The sequence below is a fragment of the Dermacentor andersoni genome, chromosome 6 (assembly GCF_023375885.2).
Source record: "Dermacentor andersoni chromosome 6, qqDerAnde1_hic_scaffold, whole genome shotgun sequence".
Classification (NCBI taxonomy): domain Eukaryota; kingdom Metazoa; phylum Arthropoda; class Arachnida; order Ixodida; family Ixodidae; genus Dermacentor; species Dermacentor andersoni.
This window is the reverse complement of record NC_092819.1, coordinates 90614239-90628861: the sequence shown is the minus strand read 5'-3', so window position 1 is coordinate 90628861 and position 14623 is coordinate 90614239. Positions and strand designations below refer to the sequence as shown.

Sequence of the window (14623 nt, the reverse complement as noted above, 5' to 3'; positions counted from 1 at the left end):
TGATCAAGGTTTAAGTGTATAAAGAAATTGCCTGTTCTCTACACGGGGGTGGCAATGTGGGCTTGTTCGTTGATCATCATGGAACGGCATGTAGTGTAGCGCAGCAAAAACAAGAACACAAGAAGAAATGAAACACAGACACAAGCGCCTAATTATGTCTGTGTTTTCCTTTTTCCTGTGTCCTTGTTTTCGTTGCATTACACTACATGACATTCAATACTTTCACTGTCACATTCATGAGCACTGAAAACCTAGAATCAACTAATATCTTGCCTGATTTGCCATAATTAAAAAGAAAAATGTGTGTATAGTAGGTCTAATTGAGTTCTGGGGATTTTAATCGTTTCTTCTGTTAAGGCAGAGTACATGCTCAACTGCTACAATAAGTGGGAACGTAGGCAAAAACGACATTTTTGGCCCTTGCATCAATTTTATGGCATGTTGCGTGATCTAATCAAGTGGTTTCAATTTGACGAAGTTCTCGATTTAACAAAATAAAACCTCACATCCCAATAAAATTTATTAACTAGACTTACTGTACTTTATAACCAAAGTACTGTATAACTATAAGCAGCTACAGCCGCCATGAGTGGCAAGCAGAATTGAAATGAAAATGCTTTAGTCGAAACACGCTGAGCACTGCTGCTAAAGTATGCGCCACATGCATTGGGCAACTGTGGGAACCGCGGTGCCACACACAGTTATTCAAAGCAGCACATAAAAGTGCTGTGGACTCAAATTGGTTAGTAAATGCATTCGGAACCAGTCTTTCGATTACTCAATTAATATATCAGCCACACACTCGCATAGCACGGCCACGTGGCAAACGCGGCCATGCGGACGCTTCACTATGCGCGGATCGGCTTGTTGCAATATTGGGGCACTCTATGGGTGCATGTTTAAAGCACAGCGTTTTTTGCCTATCGTGTGATCTTTGCGGGTGCTCCATGGCTGAGTGTATTGCATGGTACAGAATTGGCCCCAGTACCAAAAGTACACAGGTAGGGCGGTCCGTGCAGATGAAGCGTGAACGCGAGCTCAACATAACCACGTCGTCATTATTCTGTAGCGATTATTTATGAGAAAGCGTCAAATGGCCCATTGAGCAAAAAAGCCGGCGTCTGTCGTCTCAGCGAAACAGCGCCTCAAATCCCATTGGCTGCGACCACGTCACGAGCGCGCCTCGACGAAACAGAGCAGGTGAAAGGGTACACCTGCTGTCGCTATAGTGCACCAGGTGTTGCATGAGGGGAGAGGGCATCGTCGCGATGCCCATCATCCTTGCTCTCGCAAGCCGCCGCCCGGTCCGTATCTCCCCCCTCCACTGGCTTAGCTGCTGCGCGTGCCTGCCGGCCTTGGTGGCCACTGCTGTTTCCTGGTCTCTGGTCGTGCAGCACGTCGGTGGCATGCGGTGTTGGCACTGCAGGCTGCTGCTGCTTGCTATCTCGGGCCCAATGTAGCTCTAGGGTGCATCACTTGCAGCGTAAAACTCGAAGGACTGCTCAGTGGCGTTCCATTGGGCATTAATGCTTTCGCAATCACAACTCAGATAAGACATGCTTAGCTGTCCTCATATGTTTTTCTTTAGTTGCCAAGTGGACGCATCATTGTTCACCATTCACAGTCTTCAATCTGTCGTCATCATTGCATTGTCATTTCAAATTAGTTGTAATATCACGCCGTTGGATGCTGCCGCCTTCACGCTGTGTAGTAGATACGCAGTCATTGCCATGCATGCACTCATCATTCCAAAGTCGTTATGCCTCAATCGTGATGACTCTAGAATTGACCCATCGTCGATCATGCCATCGTTGTCACCATCAGCATCATACTGTTGTCGGCATTCGACAGATGCATTACACAGATTAGCATTACCTTTTCAGCTTCTAGGACAGAATGCACGTGGTGATCTGCCGCAGTAATATTATGAGAGACACTTGGGCGGAACAATTGCTGGCCTCAATCGCCAAGCCTCCCTAACATCATTTATTTCAATCTCCATAATAATCCTAAATTGTGTCACAAAACTTCTACAACAAATGTCAACATGGTTGCCATAAGACCTTGTCTCTCATGAAAAACATAACTATATTGTCATGTTCACTAACTTGATCTCCTCCATTGAACTTAGTTCTTGCGTTGAATGGATGCTTCTAGCGTTTTAAATTCTGCTACTTTGTGCCACTGCCTCCTTCTCCTGAATAAGCTAACTTAATATTGATCCACATGCAATTACTAAAATTCACTGAATGCTTTCTTCATGACTAAACACAATTTGTATGTTAACAACTCCAATTCACAAATCTGTCTTTTGTCACTTCTGGCATGCCACAATGCTGAGTGTTTAGGCCCTTGATTTTTCTCATTTTAGATCTCGCAAAGAACTTAACGTAGAAAACTAAACTTTTTGTTGATGACTGTGTGTTTTGTCGTGAAACAACCAAACTCTGGCAGGTCCGTTTCTGTTCAAACAGACTAAACAAATGGCCCACTGAGTAAAAAAGCCAGCGTCTGTCGTCTCAGCGAAATGGAACCTCAAATCCCATTGGTTGTGACCACATTGCGAGCGTGCCTCTAGGGAACAGAGCGGGTGAAAGGGTACGTCTGCCATCACTCTAGTGCGCCAGGTGTTGCGTGAGGGGAGAGGGCGCCGCCGCAATGCCACGTCATCCTTGCTCTCGCAAGCCGGTGCCCAGTCCACATCTCCCCCCCCCCCCCCCTCCACTTGCTTAGCTGCTGCACGTGCCCAGTGGGGCAATGTCTCCACTAATGTCTCTTCGGGGTGCCATCACTAGTTTAAAACCGAATATCAGTACCCTAGCAAAAAAAACTGATAGAAATTTCTACAAGTCTCTTAGGAATATGTATAGGTTGTATGGGTCCTTCTAAGGGTGATATATATTCCTACCTGACCCATAGAACTCTTTACCAGACTGGCAGGCATCAGATAGATCTCACTGTGCTGCCTACAAGACCAAATAGCATGATGTATCAGTCTTTTAAACCCAGGTAGAGATCATCATATGACATACAGGAATCTGATTGAGGCACTGATAAAGCATGTTAGAAATAGCACACAAGCCGGTGCCCACACGCCTGAAGAGACGTTTTTAAAATGAACTGAATATACAACCCTGAATGCATTGCCTGCCATGTGAACAGATTAACAAACACAGTTGGGATATTAGAGTATCAAATAAAAATGAAATGTGTAAACTGTGCAATTATCAAAACTTTTTACAGCTTGTATGCAGATATATTATCCTAAACATGTTTCAACATAAATTAAAGCACACGTTTTCAAAGCACAGCAGCGTTACTTAGCCTGTGAAACTACATTGGGGAAGTTGCATGAGAAAAGTATCAGTCCATCTTTGTAGCAGGCGTGCTCCAGTTCTTTTAATACAAAATTACATTTACAAATTTTGCGAGACAGATGTGCAACATTTAATGCATATTCAAAACAGAATTACTGTCATCATCATCATCATCATCATATTTATGTCCACTGCAGGACGAAAGCCTCTCCCTTCGATCTCTAATTACCTCTGTCCTGCGCCAACCGATTCCAACTAGCACCCGCAAATTTCCTAATTTTGGCGCACCACCTAGACTTCTGCCATCCTCTACTGCACTTCCCTTCTCTTGGTACCCATTCTGTCACCCTAATGGTCCAACTGTTATCTAATCTGCGCATTACATGACCTGCCCAGTGCAATTTTTTTCTCTTAATGTCTATTAGAATATCATCTATACCCGTTTGCTCTCTTGTCCAAACTGCTCTCTTTCTGTCTCTTAAAGTTATACTTAGCATTCTTCGTTCCATCACTCTTTGCACGGTCCTTAACTTGTTCTCAAGCTTCTTTGTCACTCTCCAAATCTCTGCGCCATATGTCAGCACCTGTAAAATGCACTGATTGTATACTTTCCTTTTCAATGATAATGGTAAGCTCCCAGTCAGGAGCTCACAATGTCTGCTGTATGCGATCCAGCCCATTTTTATTCTTCTGTGAATTTCCTTCTCATGGTCAGGGTTTCCTGTGATTAGTTGACCTGGGTAGACGTACACCTTCACAGACTCTAGAGGCTGACTAGCGATCTGGAATTCTTGTTCCTTTGCCCGGTTATTTATCATTATCTTTGTCTTCTGCTTATTAATCTTCAGCCCCACTCTTACACTCTCCCTGTTAAGGTCCTCAATCATTTGTTGTAACTCGTCCGCAGTGTTGCTGAATAGAATAATGTCATCGGCAAACCGAATGTTGCTGAGGTGTTCGCCGTCGATCCCTACTCCTAAACCTTCCCAGTTTAATAGCTTGAATACTTCTTCCAAGCACGCAGTGAATAGCATTGCAGAGATTGTGTCTACTTGTCTGGCTCCTTTCTTCATAGGTATCTTCCTACTGTTGTAATAAAGTTTATTTACAAAAGCAAAACAAAGCACTTTCAAGACTGTGGATACTAACTGTAGCTCTAACATGTCAGGCTGAGTTTGTGAATGCCATAAATTAGACACTAGCAACGTGATTTCATTAAAGCTACTTTCTGGGCTAGTTGGTGCATACTTGATTTGAAAATTATGACAACGCTAATGCATCCATCCACAAAGGAACAAGGACAAGACACAAGCAACATGACTACAAACATGACTAGGGTTTATTTTACACTCCATTATCTAAAGAATAAGCAAGCAACTTGAGCCACATTTAAACAAACACATAAGAGGAACAACACAGACTGAAGTACGAACTTCACCATGCCCATTTGTGCTCACAGATGCTGTATAGAACACCAGGTCTAATTGGCACATGCTTTTATAATATTACAACTTCATATGAAGCTATTTTCTCTAGACTATGCACTTTTGCATTCATCCCAAAAGTGTTGTGATATGTGACAGAACACAAGTGAGCTTGAGCAAAAAGAACAAACTGGCATGGCACACTGACAAGAAGCAAGGAAACAGGACAAGCATCGCTATTGGTACAAGATCTACAGCAATATATCAGAACATGACAATACAGCAATATTATTTAAGCAAAAGTGAGTACAGATCTGAGAACTTATTCAAGTAAGAGCATGGATTTACCATTTTTAAAACCACACATTCATGAACAAAAACACCTAAACATCAGTGAACATATTGCAAAATCAGAAGACACAATTCTTCACTGGGTGCTAGTTCAACCACCGCACGTCGAAATGTGTAAAAGTGGTTTAACCTGTGTAGCCTTCAGCACGTGACAGCAAAGAAGACTATCAGAACAGGCTTCATGTATAGTGTTTGCAGTCTTTGATTAAAACCGTAATACACTGTTAAAATAAAATTTCACAGTTTGCTTGTTTCATTCAGAAAAAAGATAGTGTCTTAGTCATGCCGCCACAGTTAACGGATAAACTTGCACCAGCTACATTGAGTCAAAGGAGAAAATAAAGTGAGGAAGACAGATGCACGGTGTGAAAATGATGCTGTTGTATCAAGTAGCATAACTGCTCACTTAACATTCAGCTGCTTTCCATGCCTCTGCATACAGACTGAGAAGCTTTACCTCTTCACCATCTGCTAGTGAAGCACTGTTTGTTCACTGTGATCACCCACTCAAGGCAGTCACGTGGTTAAGTAGGGCCCTTCGCTACATGTAAGGACACCGACCTGAAACTGTGCATAAGTCCTGTAAAATATTGTCATGTTTTGGCTACTGCAACTGTTCATCAGCAGCTGCGTCACTACTGCCAACATGCAGACCATGCAATTCCCCAAGCACTTAATTAACAAGCGTACAATAATGAAGAGTGGCAAATTGGGCTAGCTGGTTCATTAGGAAAACAAGAAGCTATCGCAAGAAAAAATAAACACTCTAGAATTTTGATGGCTCTGGCTTGTTTAATATATTCAAACATCAAAAAGCTGATTATTACAGAACGCCATAAAGCATGGTGCACTGTTACCAACTGTTGTTTTTTAAAGCTATAACCTGTTATAACCAGACATTCATGTACCATGGCTAAAGACATACTGGTCATCGTTGCCATGTCTTGAGCACGGGAATTAGTCTCTTTCTTAAAGGTTTCGTATTGTCCATTCAAAAATATTGTTGTCTATTTCTATAAACACATAAAGGCGCATAACTTCGCTGGGTGTTACGTAAACTAGTGGCTCCTCTCTCCTGACGCAGACTGAAAGGTGCTTTGCATGGAGAATTTCAACAGGAAATAGTTTCTTGCATTTCAGAATTATACAAGAATTCGCTCCAGTAAGAATTCTACAAATGAGAGAAAATGCACCTGAGAAGCTGACAAATGCACTGTTTTTAGTCTTTATAGTTCAAGTGTACTGGAGAGAGTGGAATGTTTGTTGGTTGACGACCATTCGGTAATATTCAGTGACACTTGTTGAGTCACAGCCACGGTTGTGGACTACAGCCTGTTTTTCACTTTCATCCAAGTTCAGGCACAGCTTTCCAGTGCCTAACGAAACTGTCTGCTGATCAGCTCCCCTCTCCTGCGCACCAAAAAAACTCACTGCTTCTGGTGAAAGATTTAAACTAGCTTTAGCTGCCTGTAACTTACAAGCAAGTACATAACATTCCAATATTTGTAAAGGAACATCATTAGCTCCACTGACCAATTTCACAAGAAGTTCATTTCCGCCTTCAAATACAAATGAACAATGCGACCAATGAGGTCCTAGTTTAGCCGCACTTTTAGGAACATGCAGGATTTCGTGTACATTCTATGCCATTGCACCCAATCCATACAAAGACTGTACTCTCACAACAAACTCCGAGAGAAGATCAGATGATCTCATTATGGTCATCTGAAGTGACGGTGTCTAGTAGAAGTATATAGACACCCTCCACAAGCAAACTGGAATGTCTGACATACTTATCCGGCAAAAAGCTATGAAGGCATGGTAATGAATAATGAAGAACCCACCACTTCCATTCACTAGCTTTCCAGATTGTGAAGTCTGATAATCTTCGTGGTGTACGTGTGAACCAATTCGGTGGCTTGATTGCCAATAACCTCCTGTTTAAAGAGGCTAAACTTTGTTGTGAACCAATTGAAACATCTTTTCTCTTTTAAACATGATCACATTTTTATTCTTTTTAAGCTGTTGTATGGTGTTTATTTGTTCCAATAATCTTTCCTTTCTGAATCCTGGGCTTAATAGTTGATTTATATGTATTGTCTTTTGTGATAATATAAATGCATTATTTCTGACTCATTTTTTGGGCAAATGAGGAAGCTTGCTTCTCCTTGAAGCACATTACACCTATACAACACACATAGATACTGATAGACTATAGATCTGGCAAACTAATATGAATACACCATTACACTAATAAAAAGAATACACTAGTAGACTTGTACAAGCAGAATAGCACAGATACGTCCAGAATAGAACTAAAAGTAATTTTATCAGTGTATCAGTTGTATTGTTTCATAATGCAATAGAAAAAAACTGATATAATTTTTATTAGGTTGCCCTATCAGATTTTTTTTCTAGTGATCTTTCAGTGTAAATGCATATCAACTTTTTGACTAATGCTAATAACTGAACACATGGCTTTTTGTGCTGCAATTTTTCTTGGACTCCTGCTTCCCTTAAACTTATACTGTATAATATGCTTGCAAGATAAAAAAACTGGAGTATGCTTAATCAATCCGGGATATACCTACAAAAAACACAACTCTCATATTTAGTTGAAGCCATACAAAACCAACCTGTAAATTTTATTGCAGCTGCTTATTCCCATACCGTAAGCTTATCAACAATTAAAGCTTGCCTTGATTGGCCAGGCTTGTCAACAAAAAAACTTACCCATTTATTTCACAAATTCTCAATTGAAACATATGTTATTACCTCCTTGTATCTCATTGAGAATGAACTACAACCTCAAGGTACAAGTGCCAACTTGCCAAACCAATCTTTACTATTCCTGTAAAAGGCAGCCTCAGAACACACACACGCACACACATGCACACACATATATATCAATGAGCTACAAGGAGGTAATAAAAGCATGTTTCAATTGAGAATTTGTGAAATAAACAGGTAAGTTTTCTTGTTGCCTAGCCAATCAAGGCAACCTTTAATTGTTGATATGCTTGCGGTATGGGAATAAGCAGCTACAATAAAATGTACAGGTTGGTTTTGCATGGCTTCAACTAAATATGAGAGTTGTGTTTTTTGTAGGTATATCCCGGATTGATGAAGCATACTCCAGTTTTGATCTTACAAGCATATTATACAGTATAAGTTTAAGGGAAGCAGGAGTCCAAGAAAACTTGCAGCACAAGAAGCCATGTGTTCAGTTATTAGCATTACTCAAAAAGTTGATATGCATTTGCATTGGAAGATTATTAGTAATATGAATACCTAAGTACACGGTGCTTAATAAGAACAGAGTGTTTAATTTTGTAGGTAAATGTGTTAAAAAGACTAGTCATGATGTGAAAATCTCTTCATTTTACTTTTACCACCCCACCTTACCACCTTCTACCTTTACACACACACACACATACGCACACACACACACACACACACACACATATACCATGGCACCCATTCCGTAACTCTAATGCTCCATACGATAGAAAATACGATAGAAAATTGGGCAAGTTGTTGAAGCTTCATGGCAGCTACTGCATGACAGATGCCGACAAAAGTAATAGAATGGGACAGGATACAGCACTATCAAATGTAGTTTATTGAAAGAAAACAACCAATATATAACACACATCACGTGACCAACACCCGGCCCCCTAGCATATGCAGATACATACCAAAACAACCTTCACGTCACCGAATGCACATGTTTTGACTGCAACACTCATGTCACGGCTGATTAATCAATGTAAAAAAACAATTACTAAGGCACAATGCAACTCAGTGGCTTTACTTAGGATCTAACATGGCAACCTCGCTATCTTGCAGCGAGATGGATGGCTGGCTAACACTTAGTGAGCTTTTCTTTCTAATGTGATAAGCCTCCATTAATTCATAAGAGAGCTTTTCACACGTGTGTGAACAGCAGAATAGTACTTTCAAAAACTGGATGACGCCCAATGCTGCAACAATGCACAGAAAGGTGTGGATGCGCAAAAACCCTTAAAGAAACTATGGTACTTCCTTAGTCGAATGTTTAAGCACCTTCCAGTCTGACTGATATATATTTTGTAGGCTTCAAGAAAAAGGAATCAAATAAACAACATTTTGTGTGCAAGAGACAAATTATATGCTATATTTCACTTTGCAGTCCTCCCTGCTCAGACACCTGTTGTGAAGAATGTGCTTGTTTATTGCTTCACATATTCCCTTCAGCTTATATTTAAATGAAAACCCAATCCTCTCCTGGAACTTAGAAGCCACCTTTTTCTGTGCCACCTGTGCGGAACTTAGAAGCCACCTGTGCGACAATTAATAGAGGGGATAATGGCAACTTTGTTCCGCTCTTGCTCCTTAAGCTTCTTCCACCCTGGTTGCACCTTAAGTTCCTTAATTAACGTGTTTCAATATAAAAAAGCCACTGAAACTGAATAACCTGCCTCATTAAGCCTTGTCACCAGATTCCTTACACTTTCAAGGATAAGGTGAGGATAGCTCTTGGTTGGGGCATCTCTAATTGTGTGAGTGGCAATACTGTACTTAAGTTTTGAATGGCTAGACCTATAATCAAGAAGGGGCTTAGAAGTTCTCGACTGATATCCCCAGCATACGTGATCCCACATAAAAGTAAGCCTGACATAAGAAGTTGCAGCACATATTTTTTCTGGAACTCCTAAGTGAAGTTGAAACCTTGCTATTGTTCTCTAAATAGCTTCAGTACTTCGATGACAGCTCTGCGAAAGTTATCATTTGCTCATGAAAAACAAATAATCATCCACGTATCTGAAAATTTTAAGAGCAAGCCCACTCAGGTTTTGATTATTTTCTGGTCAACATAACTTAAAATATTACTGAGCACTGGTGCAACACCAGAACCTATGCAGATGCCAGCATTCTGGACACATATTTTACCTTCCCACTAGACCAAAATTGACCTTAAATAGAAATCAAGAAGCTCCAGAAAGTTCGCAACAAGAATTTTACACCTTTCAGCAAATTCCAGCAAACCTGTATGATTGTGTATGCAGTCCTTAACAAACTACAAGAGACGCACCTGCGGCAAAGAATTGTATAGAACTTCTGCATCTATACTAAAGCCTGCCCATTTTCCCAGATTATGCTCCTGCAGGAAGTGTACAACAGTCTGAGAGCTGGCAGCAAGGAATTGGTCGTTGATTCCCAGCCTGTCAAGGTGTGTCTGCAGAAATTCTGAAACATGAAGCCATGATTTATATTCCGACACAATGGTTCTGAAATGGATTCCCTAAGCTTGTGTGTTTTGCACTGAAGAAGGCGCATAAAAGAAGACCTTTTTCCACCTTAACATCATTTGAGACTGTTGTCAAACCAAACTGATTCAACTTCGTGACAGCTCAACATTTTATGTCAGCTATATTGGTATAAATTTCATTAAAATTTATGTCAGTGGCTGACACACCCTCCTCCGGAAAAGTGCTTTCCAACATGACAACACAATGTCCTTTCTTGTCTCCAAGAAACCTCCAAGTTTCTGCCCCATACGTTAGCACAGGTAGAAGGCAATGATTCTATGCTTGATTGTACACAATTATATATATACTTTGTATTCACCATCCAGGGCCAGGGATCAAGAGAAGCCAGACACCACTGACCAATTTCTGACTAAAAGAAGTAATTTTTTACCTTATACATCTTGTTTTTACTGTACATGTCCCTCACCTCCATCCAGGTTCCCAACATTTATATCTAAAAAGGGTCTGTCCTGAAAGTAATGTCAATAAATTTATTGTGATGTGACTGTATGTCAGAGCGGTCTAACTCGTTGAAACTAGTAGTGACGGAATCCAGCTAAGCAGCGGTTCGTCACTCAGTGTGCTCCGAACATTGGAGAGTGTTGGACGGGCCTGTCCGTGAGAGCTGTTTTTTATTCTTGTCCAAGTGAAAATGCAGCGCTCATTAGAACAAAGATTTGCGATCAAGTTTTGTGTGAAACTTGGCAATACCGCTGCGGAAACTGTTACTATGCTCAAGATTGCTTATAAAGAACATGCCCTGTCAGATTGGCAAGTGTTTCGGTGGCACAAGGCCTTTTGGAAGGCCGGGAAGAGGGCGACGAGAAGGACTGCGCTGGATGGCCATCCACGACCGCTATGACTGACAATGTGACACGAGCGAGGGAACTGTTGAACTCAGACCAATGATTAAGTGTTCGTTTACTGGCCGACATGTTAAACGTTCCGAAAACTCAAGTTCATGAAATTGTTACAAACGATATCGGCATGCGGAAGGCATGCACAAAAATGGTTCCAAAAGTGCTCACTGACAACGAAAACTCACGCCGCGTGGAAACGTGCCAAGTAAATCTCAACATGTGCAAACGTGAGCGAAAATTTTTGGACAACGTCATTACAGAAGACGAGACTTGGGTATTTGAATATGACCTGGAGACCAAAAGGCAATCATCTGAGTGGCACACACACTCGTCCCCTCCCCAGAAGAAAGCCAGGATGAGCAAATAAAAGATCGAGATCATGCTCATCGTGTTTTTTTTTTTTTTTACATCCACGGACTGGTTCATCATGAGTTTGAAGAACCTGGAACCACTGTGAACTCCAAATTTTATGTGGATGTCCTCGAAAGACTGAAACGCAGGGTTCAACATATCCGGCTGGACATTTCACACAACTGGAAGTTGCACCACGATAATGTGCTGGCCCACAGCGCCTTCATCGTCACTGACCACCTGGTTAAAGCAGGGGTGCCAACGATCCCCCAGCCCCCGTACAGCCCAGGCTTGGCTCCCCCCCCCCTGACTTATTTATGTTTCCATGACTCAAAACACCCCTGAAAGGCAATCATTTTGGGACAGTGGACATGATCAAAGCAGCTAGCACCACAGCATTAAAGGCCATTCTGGAGGAGTACTACCACAACGCATTTGAGAGCTGGAAGTCTCACTGGAGCCGATGTATTGACGCAAAAGGAGAGTATTTGAAGATTTTTAAACTTTTTGTAACAACAAATTCAATAAATGATTTTTAATTGCCTTACTGACATTACTCTCAGGACAGACCCTGTACATGCACCTTAAAGGTATGTATGTGGAAAGCATTTAAACCTCTGCTTGCTTTTCTGGCATGGAATAAAATGGCCTTTTGTCTCTAAACCACTTACTTTTAAACTATTCCATTTGGTTCATTTTTCTAACTTCTCCAGAGTTGCATTCACAACTTTCATAGTTAACCGGCTCCGTTTTCATTCTTGCTTCCTAAATTATGCCCTCCTGTCATGCATAATTTGGAAGGCCTTCTGTTAGCAATGGGTATTGTATTTCAAGACTATCAGTTCAATGTTGCATGAAGAAACCTATTCTTGGAGTGAATTATTGTTGAGCTTGATATCATGATACTGCTGCATGGTTGTTATTTAGCTCTGCAAGAGAATGGTCCTGCCATCCTACCAAGAGTGCATTTCATGGGTATTACTCTCTTTCTTTTGACATTAGTTTATGAGGCTCACAGATATGTATCTGTGTCAACAATAACACCTGACATCTAATTTTGTGCAACATGCACTACATTTAATCAGATAAAAGTTGCACGTTTTGTCTCTTGGACCAGTCTGCTCAATGGTAGGAGCTCGAGACCACAAATGAGAATGGTTGGCCAAGATCTGTGGTGTATGTCCCGTGTTATGCATCTGACAAGATTTCATGGTGGCAAGAAGACATATCAGACATGATGTGATCTTTCTAATTATTGTGCACAGAGTTATCAGCATGATAATATCCTTAATGCTATAAAGAGTACCTCCAGCAAGCAGTCTATATGCTTATGCCTTTTTGCTGCTTATGGCAACAAAACCCAACATCCTTTGAAACATGCTCACTTGCTGTCGGATGCACAAAATGAAGAACGCTGCCTTCTCTAAATTTATTAGCAACAAGAAAGCCACTCTGGAAGCAATTATATACATACACAGCAACACACACTAAAACCTACAAATGGGAGAAACACACAAACTAGGCTAACAATAAAAGAAACCTGACACCAAACAAGCGTTGCACGTTACTCAAGTATGCACATTCAACCTGAGTTAGAGAGATAGATGGTCGACTCCCGCACTCCTGTGCATGCATGTGGATATGTTAAACCTCAGCTACTCTTTCTATATCACAACTATCCCCATGTTTGTGAAATCTGGTGTACAACCGCAAGAACAATGATGGCTTGACAGGTGGTTCACCTTTCACTGAGTTCTATAAGGAGGATGCATCAACTCTTCCAGCCAATGTACACATTACCACATGAAAGCAGCAGCTTATAAACAGCACAACACCATACAGCACAAATTATATATTTGCCACGTGTTATTAAACTTACATCATTAAAGTACATTAGAATTGGTGCTAAGGCTGGTGCACAATATATGCATATACTTTAAGCAATCAAATAATGCAGGAGCTTGGAATATGATTGACTATTCTCGGAACTGCTTTGATAATACAAAAGTCAAGGCTTTGTTTTTGGCATCACCCACTCCAATTCGTTTTCTTTTTTTTTTCAATTGAAGCTTTGGCAAGGTTTGTGCCATGCGCATCGACCGTGATTTTTCCTTGTTCGTGCACGGCCATGACCATAATACAAGAAAATCGCCCCAGTAACGCAGTGGTCCCTGACTACCTTCTTATATACTTTACCGCAATACATTACGTATGCTTCACCGCATATCATGACTGTATTGCGGCAAAGCTGATTTTATGGAACTGACATTATGTAACGGACCTTTTGTTCTTCTGCTGCTTGCATGAGCATAAGCTCGAGAAACCACAAAATACAGACTTGGCTTGCTGCTAGTTGATTTCTAGCTAACATTTCGAGACGTCCACGTTGTTTACAAAAAAATCGGTGAAGTTTCTCGCGCTCGGACGCGCTTCAAAAGGCAGCGTGACCACCTATAATTAAGGCAGTCATAAGCGGCAACGAAATCCACACAAGGTACATCAACTTCCACAAAGCTACTGGGCAACGCCATCAATAACTGGCACAGGGGCCACCCAGGAGCTGGCAAAAGCTGCGATGACATCCACACAAGCCACGTCGCTTTCCACAAAGCTATTGGGCAACACGATCAGTCACAGGCACAGGTGAAGTCCGCAAAACACTACATGGGCAGAACCACTACGGCCATACTCAATCACTTCGCCACAAGCTCTCACATTTAACGACATCAAACAGCTACAATCACTTCCCTACAGCCACGGACACAGGCGAAGACCGCACCATACCGCACGGGCAGAACGGAAGCACCGATTCAGGGCTCTCGTAGCGTTCATCGCTTTAGCGCCACCTATTTAAAAATAATATACGGAGCCAAGCCAAACCATTATTTAGCGTCTATTTGGGTGAGCCTAACGCTTTTGGGCCCTAAGCGTTCGAACGACCAGGGCACTATAACGCTTACCCCCCCTTTCCACTCCGTCGACCGGGTCGCAGGAACGGCGGCCTAAAATAAGACATGATTAACCAAGAA

The 14623-nt window shown here is 41.5% G+C and overlaps 1 long non-coding RNA gene across 1 annotated transcript; it reads right to left on the bottom strand.

Annotated features, from left to right (window-relative positions):
- Positions 1-8691: 8691 nt before the first annotated feature.
- LOC140218987 (uncharacterized) lies at positions 8692-14599 on the bottom strand. Its single transcript, XR_011895218.1, has 2 exons — positions 9414-14599; positions 8692-9376 (listed from the first exon to the last, which is right to left on the bottom strand). It is a non-coding gene; the product is annotated as an uncharacterized lncRNA (long non-coding RNA).
- Between the last annotated feature and the right edge of the window lie 24 nt (positions 14600-14623).